Source organism: Phascolarctos cinereus, unplaced genomic scaffold (genome assembly GCF_003287225.1).
Source record: "Phascolarctos cinereus isolate Bilbo 61053 unplaced genomic scaffold, phaCin_HiC Scaffold_4;HRSCAF=312, whole genome shotgun sequence".
NCBI lineage: Eukaryota > Metazoa > Chordata > Mammalia > Diprotodontia > Phascolarctidae > Phascolarctos > Phascolarctos cinereus.
This window is the reverse complement of record NW_027555847.1, coordinates 408280514-408290442: the sequence shown is the minus strand read 5'-3', so window position 1 is coordinate 408290442 and position 9929 is coordinate 408280514. Positions and strand designations below refer to the sequence as shown.

The 9929-nt window shown below is 35.3% G+C and overlaps 1 pseudogene; it reads left to right on the top strand.

The window, feature by feature from the left end:
• Positions 1–4467: 4467 nt before the first annotated feature.
• On the top strand, positions 4468–5400 carry LOC110220423 (taste receptor type 2 member 1-like; annotated as a pseudogene).
• The last annotated feature ends 4529 nt before the right edge of the window (positions 5401–9929 follow it).

Below are 9929 nucleotides of genomic sequence, written 5' to 3'. Positions count from 1 at the left end.
TGGAATGCAAAGAACCTTGCATTATAACCAAGAATCAACTACGCAGCAAAACTGAGCATAATCTTTCAGGGGAAAAAATGGACATTCAGTGGAATTGGGGACTTTAAATATTTCTTGATGGAAATAAATTGCAGAATAGGGAAAACTACATCACATAAAGAGGCCCAAGACCTATTACAGTAGATAGAAAAAAGGGAGAGAGGAGAGCATTGCTGAGCCTTACTCTCATCAGATTTGGCTGAGAGAGGGAACAACATACATGTCAGTTGGTTATAGAAATCTATCTTATTCTATAGGGAAGTAGGAGGGAAAAGGTGAAAAGAAAAGGAAGGGGGTGAATTGAAAGGAGAGAAGAAGGGAGGAGAGAAGTAGTATGGGAAAGGGGAAAGAAAAGGGGGACTAAATAGAATAGAGGACAGATTGAGGGAGGCAGTGGTCAGAATTAAAACACTGATGAGGAAGGAAAGGGTTAAAGAAGAGATAAAAGTACAAGCTGGGAATGAAATAGGATGGAGAAAAAGACAGAGTTAGTAACTGTTAATGTGAACGGGATGAACTCTGCCATAAAAGCGAAGTGGATAGCAGAGTGGATTAAAAACCATAATCCTACAATATGTTGTTTACAAGAAACACATATGAAAAAGAGAGTCAAGATAAAAGGTGGGACCAGAATATATTGTGGTTCTGCAGGAGTTAAAATAAAAAAAAGCAGGGGCAGCAATCTTAATCTCAGAGAAAGCAAAAGCAAAAATAGATCTATTTTTAGATCTAAATATAATAAATATCTAAATAAATAGATCTAAAAATAGGTCATTCCCTTTCATGATTTGTTGTTTGACCCATTCATTCTTTAGGATTAGATTTAGTTTCCAATTGCTTTTTAGCCTATTCTAATTCCTTCAATTCCTTTTTCTCCTGTTATTGCTAAGGTTAACATTTCTAGTACAATATTGAATAGCAGTGATGATAATGGACATCCTTGTTTCACCTCTGATCTTATCGGGAATGCTTCTAGTTTATCGCCATTACATATAATGTTTACTGATGGTTTTAGAAAGATAATGCTTATCATTTTAAGGAAAGCTCCCTTTATTGCTATGCTCTCTAGTGTTTTTAATAGGAATGGGTGCTATGTTTTGTCAAAAGTTTTTCAGCATCTACTCAGATAATCATATGATTTCTCTTAGATTTGTTGTTGATATGGTCAGTTGAGCTGATAGTTTTGCTAATACTGAATCAAACCTGAATTCCTGGCATAAATCCTACCTGGTCATAGTAAATTATTCTGCTGATAAATTCGTGTAATCTCTTTGTTAATATTTTACTTAAAATGTTTGTATCAATATTCTTTAGGGAAATTGGTCTGTATTTTTCTTTCTCTGTTTTGACTCTTGTTTACATATCAGTGCCATAGTTTTGTCATAAAAAGAATTTGTTAGGAATCCTTCACTCATTTTTCCAAATAGTTTATATAATATTGGAATTAATCATTCTTTAAATGTTTGGTAGAATTCACTTGTAAATTGGTCTGCCCCTGGAGATTTTTCTTAGGGAATTCATTAATGGCTTGTTTAATTTCTTTTTCTAAAATTAGGTTATTTAAGTATTCTCATCCTCTTATATTTATCTGAGCAATTTTTATTTTTATAAATATTAGTCTTTTCCACTTAAATTGTCACATTTATTGGCATAGAGTTGGGCAAAATAGCTCCTCATTACAGCTTTGAGTTCCTCTTCACTGGTGGTTCATTAATTCTTTTCCTTTTTGATGCTGGTCATTTGGTTTTCTTTGTTTTTTAAAATCAAATTAACCAAAGGTTCATGTATTTTATTGTTTTTTTTTCATAAACTAAGTCTGTTTCTTGTATTAGTTCAATAGATTTCTTACTTTCAATTTTATTAATCTCTCCTTTGATTTTTCATAATTTCTAATTTAGTATTTAATTGAGGATTTTGAATTTTTTCTTTTTCTACCTTTTGAGTTGCAAGCCCAATTCATTGATCTTTTTTTTAAAATCTATTCTAGTTATGTAAGCATTTAAAGATATGCAATTTCCCCTAGGAACTGCTTTGGCTGAATCCCATAAGTTTTGGTATGTTGTCTCATTGTTGTGATTTTCTTTGATGAAGTTATTGATTGTTTCTGTGATTTGTTGTTTGACCCACTCATTCTTTAGAATTAGATTATTTAGTTTCCAATTAATTTTTAGCCTATCTTTCCATGGCCCTTTATTACACATAATTTTCATCACATCATGATCTCTCCTGCATTTATTTTCCAGGTCAGTTGTTTTTCCAATGAGGTATTTTACATTTTCTCCTATTTTTTCATTCTTTTTATTTTGTTTGACTGATTCTTGATGCCTCATGGAGTCATTAGCTTTCACATTTCCAATTCTAATTTTTAAGGAATTATTTTCTTCAATTAGTTTTTGTACATTCTTTTCCATTTGGCCAATTTTTCTTTTAAGGAGTTGATTTCTTCAGTGGATTTTTTCCACATTTGGCCAATTGTATTTTTAAAGAATTGTTTTCCTTAGTCAATTTTTGTCCTTCCTTTTCCAAGCTGTTGATTCTCATTTGCTTACAGCTCATTTCTTTTCTTAATTTTTGTTCTACATCTCTTATCTGATTTTTAAAATCCTTTTTGAGCTCTTCCAAGAATTCATATTCCCCTTTGAGTTTTTGCATGTAGACATTTTGATGATGTTGCCCTTTTCTAAGTTTGCATTTGGATCTTCCTTGTAGCCATAGTAGCTTTCTATGGTCAGGGCTCTTTTCTGTGTGGTTTTTTTTTTTTTTGCTGTTGTTCATTTTTAAAAGTTGTGCTCTGTTCCTAGGGCACAGAGGCACTGTCCCTAGCATCTTGCTCTGTGGTCCAAGGACCTGGTCACTGGTTTTCAGCTCTGAGGCTTGAGGTGCTGGCTGCTTGCCCTCTGAGCTGGGGTGGTCCAGACTAGTCATGCCTGTTGTGCCATGAGTTTCAGGGTTGGCAATGTGTCTGCTGCACAGGAGCTAGAGGCTTCATAATTGGCTGTTGTGTCACTGGCCTCCTGAGCCAGGACTACAGGGCCTCAGTTACTGACCTTTGCTATGGCTAAGAGCCTCCACTGAATTGCCCAAACAATACCTGTCATGGGCTCTGCTCCCCTTTTTCCATTTGAGACAATATTTGCTGAAGTCTTTCAAAGTTCTCTTGGGTTGGAAAATTGTTCTATTCCATCTTTTTGTGGGTTTTGCCATTCCAGAAATGTTTTTGAAGCTTGATTTAATGATGCTTTTGAGGGAAACTGGGGTAACATACTTTTTATTGTGTTATTTATGAAATGGAAACTTGATAGATCACAATTTGTTTGTCTAGCAACTTTTAAAAAATAATATCTTATTTTCTCTCAAATACATATAAAGACAATTTTTAACGTTCATTTAAAAAAAAACTTTTGAGTTCTCTCTCCCTCACGTCTTGCCCCTGAGTGAGTAAGTGATTTGACATAGATTATACATGCTCAATTGCAAAACATAGTCATGTTGTGAAAGAAGACAGACTCAAAGTCAAAGAAAACATGAAAAAAAAAACAGTGAAAGCGAAAAATAGCATGCTTCAATCTGCATTCAAACTCCATCAGTTCTTTTTCTGGAGCTTGATAGCATGTTTCATCATGAGTCCTTTGGAATTTTCTTGGATCTTTATTTAGCTGAGAATAGCTTAGTCATTTACAGTTTGATCATAGTGCAGTATTACTGGTACTGTGTACAATGTTCTCCTGGTTCTCACTGGTGACTTTTCAAGCATGGTTCCATACAAGTATATGTGCTACACTTTAAAGGGTAAATTATTTTTTAAAATCAATTTTATTTTTTCAGTTGTCTTTTGACAACTTTTATCTGCCTTTTCTCCTTTTCACTGTCCTTCCTACTGAGGAAGAGAAGCAAACCCCTTGTTAAAAACATGTATAGTCAAGCAAAATTAATTTCCCCATTCACCATGTCCAAATACAAATTGTTAGTAGCAGTGGTGGTGGTGGTGATAGTAATAGTAGTGAAGCACAAAAATTTTTTAGCTATTCATTTGGCTCAGTAGGTTTGCTTAGAGTAATTGATTTAGTAATCAGTTACAGTGATCTCAAGACTCCTGTTTCAATCATTTGTTTGTGATGATGTTTTTATATAAATCGATGTGAAAAATGCAAAGACGGGGTCCTTAAAACAAAATTGTTGGTCATTCTGGTCTTCCCTTATTTGAATCTTCATGAACAAAACTGAGAACACAAATGGAAAGCATATTTCAGCTACTATATTATATTGCCTCTATTCATGAGATGAGCTTCCTTTTAGGTAGGGTAGTGCAATAATTTTTTTTAAGTCTTTGGTTTGTTAAGATAGGAAGAAGATAAATAAGCAGATATACACTTTTAAAAAATCCATCAGGAGATAACTGAAGAAAAGCAATCATTATTTTTCTTCAAAATGATAGGTCCATTCTTATTTGTCCATCTCATTTTTGGAACAGCCCAATTTCTTGGGAATTATGGCAAATGGAATCATCATAATAGTAAGTGGCCTTGAGTATATCAAGAAGAAAAAGGTGACTGCATATGACCTCCTTCTGACCAGTCTGGGAATCTGCAGAATTTTTTTGCAAGTGTTAATACTTGCGAGCAATATGAAGCTTTTCTTGATTATAGAGTTATGTATGGACCATGATGTCTTTATATTTTTCTTTTTCATAAATGAAATTAATCTTTGGCTTTCTACCTTCCTTTGTGTCTTCTACTGTGTGAAGATTGCCAACATTGTCCACCCCTTCTTCTTCTGGTTGAAGATGAGGATCTCCAGGTTTGTGCCATGGTGGATTCTGGCATCATTGCTAATTTCATCTGCCATTTCTGTGTGCCACAACCTATTGTATTGGCCAGAGGCCAAAAAGGAGCTAAGAAAAATTTTGGCAGGAAATAGCACTACCCAAGATCTTTTCCAGTATATGCTTCCTACTCCAATTCTTGTTGTGGGTTTGGCAATGCCATCATGCATGTTCAGTGTTGCATCGTTTATGCTGATCTATTCTCTGTGTAGACACACCAGACGGATGAGAAACATGGCAACTGGATCCAGAGACCCAAGCACCGAAGCTCATATTTGTGCCATGAAACTGATATTTTCCTTCCTTGTCCTCTATACCTCCTATTATGTTGGGTACTGGTATCATTTTCTAAATTTCCCATAGGGAGTGAATTTTTGCGGTTTCTTTTGTTCTCAGTGGCTGCCTTATTCCCCTCTGGACACTCCATCATCTTAATTCTAGGAAATTCAAAGCTGAAGCATTATACAAGAAAGTTTCTGCTGTCTGCTAAGTGGTGTCAGGGAGGAGGTTCAGCACTAGCCTCTACAGAGACCCAATAAAACAAGCTGTTTCTAAACCTGCATCACTTTACTGTAAGTGTAACTTATCAGTTTGATGTGCTTTTAGGTTTTAAAAAAAGGCAAATTCATGAAAATGTCACCCTTCTGGAACATTCAATTGATTATCAGGATAACTTGTTTATTTAGAAGGTCAGGACTCATCTGCATAGTTAGTACTGAAGTCCAGGTAGTTTCTTCTGGTATTGAAAGAACTGACTACACGTTTGCTCTCCTCTGGTACATCCCTATTTTGGGAAACTCTCAAAACAGTCGCAGAAAAAGAAGGCAATTCCTCCCTTGTCACCAGAGGGATAGTTGAGGACAGGCTTGATTTTATCCCCACTTGTCAGACTGAATTCTCAAATGCTACAGTTATGTGTCCTGTCAACTACTAAAATGCACAAATATATGGAGAAAGAATATTTGAGAGTCCTGTGTTCAGATCAGTTTGCTTTAAGTGGATAGATAAAAGAGGTGATTGTTACAAAGGTGTTTCAGGTTGCATTTGTCCACACAGATATGGAACTCTTTTCCTTGGTGGTAGCAATTTTCAAACATGTTGTATTCCCAGAGGCAGAAGCATCACAGGTGGGCAGGGGCTGAGGATGTTTCCATCTGTTAATAGTAAGAAATTAATTTTCAACTTCATTTGGATGAATTTGGTAGTATGATGTATATTTATTTTTAAAAAATTCTTTTAACTTTTTTTTCCTTCCGGGGTAAGTCTACTCAGCACAAAGTTCTCCCAAGTTAGGCTATAGATTTTTTTTTTGTTTGTTTTTTGGGTTTTTTTGGGAGGGAATTTTTATGGGTTAGGAATTCCTGATCATTATATATGGTCTATAATTTAGTATCTTTTTGTCCAATCTTCTAACAAATAGGTTGCATGTATCAAGCAGCAATAAACTCATAGAGTAGGGGTCCTTAACCTGGAGTCTCCATTTGAACTTGTTTTAAAAATATTTTAATAATTATTCCTAAAATAATTAGTTTCCTTTGTAATCATAATATTTTATTTTGTTCGTTTAAAAGCAACATCCTAGGAAGAGTTTAATAGAATTCACCAGACTTCCAAAGTGGTCCATTGTGCAAAAAATATTAAAAAAAATCTTCCACAGAAGGATTTCCTTCCCTGGTTTATGAAGGAGAAAGTAGAGTGGCATTTTTTCTTTTGGGAAATGAAATAACGCTTCATTGTTTTCTGGGCTTTTGTTTTTCACAGGCTTTGTAAAGTGGGTTAGACAGAGGCCTTAAATTCTCTGCTATTATACTTTACTGTGCTCCTCTTAGAATGTACCAGTCAACACGCATTTATTAAGTACCTACTATGCAGTAGTCACTGTGCAAGGTTTTAGGGATACAAAGACCTAGAAATGGAATGGTCTCTCCCTTTAAAGATCTTACATCCTAAGTGTAGAAAGTGCCGGGAGCTTACAAGGTTTGTAGCCTGATGATCAAGGATGACTATATTCTGGAATTAAGTACAATCTATTGGCTCTGCAACAGGGCCCGAGAGGAGAAATGGTTTCTTCTCACCTATTTACCACTGTGTGCTGAAGAAAGGTAATTAATCAGTGTATGTGCTCAGTTAAATGGTCAAGTGTATATGAAGTAATATCTAGCTAGAGAACTATTCCTTCAACAAGCAAATGCAATGAAATTTTAGAGCCAGTTAATTTTTTTAACTCTAGAAAATGAAATGTTTGCTTCATTAATTGTAATAAATGGGATGACATAGGAGAGTCCTTAGGTACAGTAGAAAAAGTATTGCATAGTAACGTAGATTTAGAGCTGGGATATCCTTAAACATCATCTAACTTTTCACACACCCATTTTACAGATGGAGAGATTGAAGCCCAGAGAAGTGAGGTTACTTGTGCAAAGTCATATGAGTAAAATGTGATAGAGGCAGTATTTGAACCCAAGTCCTCTGATAGTAAAGGCAATCAGGGGACTTAGACTTGAAACCTGGACCTGTTTTCACATTGTGAGATGACTGACTTTCATACACTTAGTTCTTCTCAGCAATGCAAAGATGTAAGATATCTCCAAAGCTCTCATGATGGAAAATGTTATCCACATCCAAAGAAAGAACTACGGAATTTGAATGCAGATCGAAGCATACACTTTGCTATTTTTTTTCTGTTTTGCTTTGTTTTGTTCTTCTTTATGGTTCCTTTTATTGGTTCTAATTCTTCTTTACAACATGACTAATGTGAAAATAGAAACCCGTATGTAGAGCCTATATCAGATGGTATGCCAAGTTGGAGACGGAGGTAGGGGGAGAAAATATAAAACTCTAAAACTTATTGAGCTTTGACTGACTTTAAGTGATAGGGGAAGATAGAAGGGCCTGGCCTGCTATACTCCATGGGGTTACAAGCAATCAAACATGACTGAAGAACAACAATAACAAATTCAGGATTTAGGGCCAAGCCAGAAGTAATTCCCCCCATGTTAGACAAATGGGATGAGAAATGGTTCTTTGGCTATTTTTCTATCTGGTAACAGGACCTAAATAGTCTGTGACCAGATAGGAAAGAACCCAAACTAAATTTTGGCCCCACCTCAGTTCTATCTTTGCTCAGCAGGAGTAGTGGCATCTCTTTCATGAAAGGTATTCAAATAAATGACCACATTTCAGAGATATAGAAAAAGGAATTCCTTTTAAGGTATGGGTTGGAAAAGAATAATGCCATCTAAGGAAGACTTAAGATTATTGACATTTTGCTTCCCCAGAACTTTGCTGTGAATTGTGTGTGCAAATGTGCTTGCCTAAGGTTATGCAGGTGGTAAGTAGAAGACAGACTCAAACGAAGCACAAAGATGTAGCTTTAATCAAGTGATTCTGTTACTACTACCTGTGTGACCTTGGCTGAGTCACCTTACTTCTCTAAGCTTCAGTTTGCTTCACTGCAAAATGCAGATGAGAGGGGACAAACCTGCTGCATACAAGCTGGTGCTTGTGATATTCCCCAGTGTGGCAGAAACCAAAAAAATTGTGATTGAGAGATATTTAATGAAATAAATAAAAACACAATAAAACATGGTATTTTGTGTTTTTTCTAAGCAAATATGGGCCCCACAAGGATCCCTTTCTCTTTGAGTTTGATACCATTGGGTTAGATGATCTCAAATTTACCTTCCAGATCTAAATCTCATGATTTTATGATGATATCATTTTACACCATCAGAAAGATACTGTTTCCTCTCAGAATTCTTTGACCATACCAAACACAACATCTTTAATGTCTAGGAAAGAGGTGAACTTGAAATCAGGAGACCTAACTTAATTTCAGTGCACTAACTATGTGACTGGAGAAATCATCCAAGATCTGGTTAGTACCTATGTGACCTAGGACAAATCATTTCATTTTTTTAGGCCTCATTTTCCTCAGCTGTAAAGAGAAGAGATTATCTCTATGGCCCATCCTAGCTATGTCTATGATGTTCTGAATCTATGATATCACCTCTCTGGAACCCATTTTACCCATTTATAAAATGAGTGTGTTGGATTAGAAATTCTTTAGTGTCTCTTCTAATTGGTGATTCAATGATTTAATATCTTTCCAGCTCCCTCCTGACATAGTAATGCAAAGGCACCTTTGGCTTAGCATGAAGAAAGTCAGTGGAACAGTCTGAAATAAGGAAAATTTCCTAAAGATTGTGATGAAAGTTATCTGGAGCTGAAAACAACCTTAATCATCTTCTAAACCTCTCATTTAATAGATGAAGACCCTGACCAAAAGAGAGATTAAATTATTTGTCTAAAGCCACAGAAGGAGTAAATAACAGTGTTGGGATTTGAATCCAGATCTTTTTTATTCCAAATTTAATGCTGTTTCAATTTGGGTCAGTTGACTTAAGACTATGGCTGTTTTGGTATACTGAGATGAATTTTTTTTTCTATTTCCTTGGGAATGTGCAAAAGGGAAACTGATGCTTTAACCTGTATTAATTCAAAACTGTATTTTTGAAATGTTGCTATTTGAGACATTTATTTTTTTTTCCTCTCGACCATGAAGCCCCTTTTCATTTTCTAGAGTCATTTTTTCACATAATGATTAAACACTTTTTTGGTTTATGGGCTTCCAGTCTTCACAATGCAAAATGGAGAAGGTTGTCATTTATTACTTTCCCTTGTTGCTGGGAGGAGAGGAGGAAAGCTTATCTTAATTGTCATTCCTGAATTGGGGTTAATTTTGTTAGAGTCTGCCCTGTGAACTGCCTTGATTGAGGATTTGTTGAAGAAACTAACTTCTTGACTCTTTTTTTATCTGATTTGTAGCTGCAAAGGAAAGAAAAACTAGACTCCTCTTATAGCAGGTAGTACTGATTCAGAGAAAAAACTCATTTTTAAAAACATATTTATAGCAATAAGATTATAACACAACTTAAAAATGTATTCCTAAAATGGTTTTTCATTTCATTTTAACTTCTTTGCTGTGCATCAGGAAATTAGTCTTACCTTAAATATCCTTCATTACCTTCACCAGGTTCAGACTGAAGCATTCTTTATCCACCGGGAC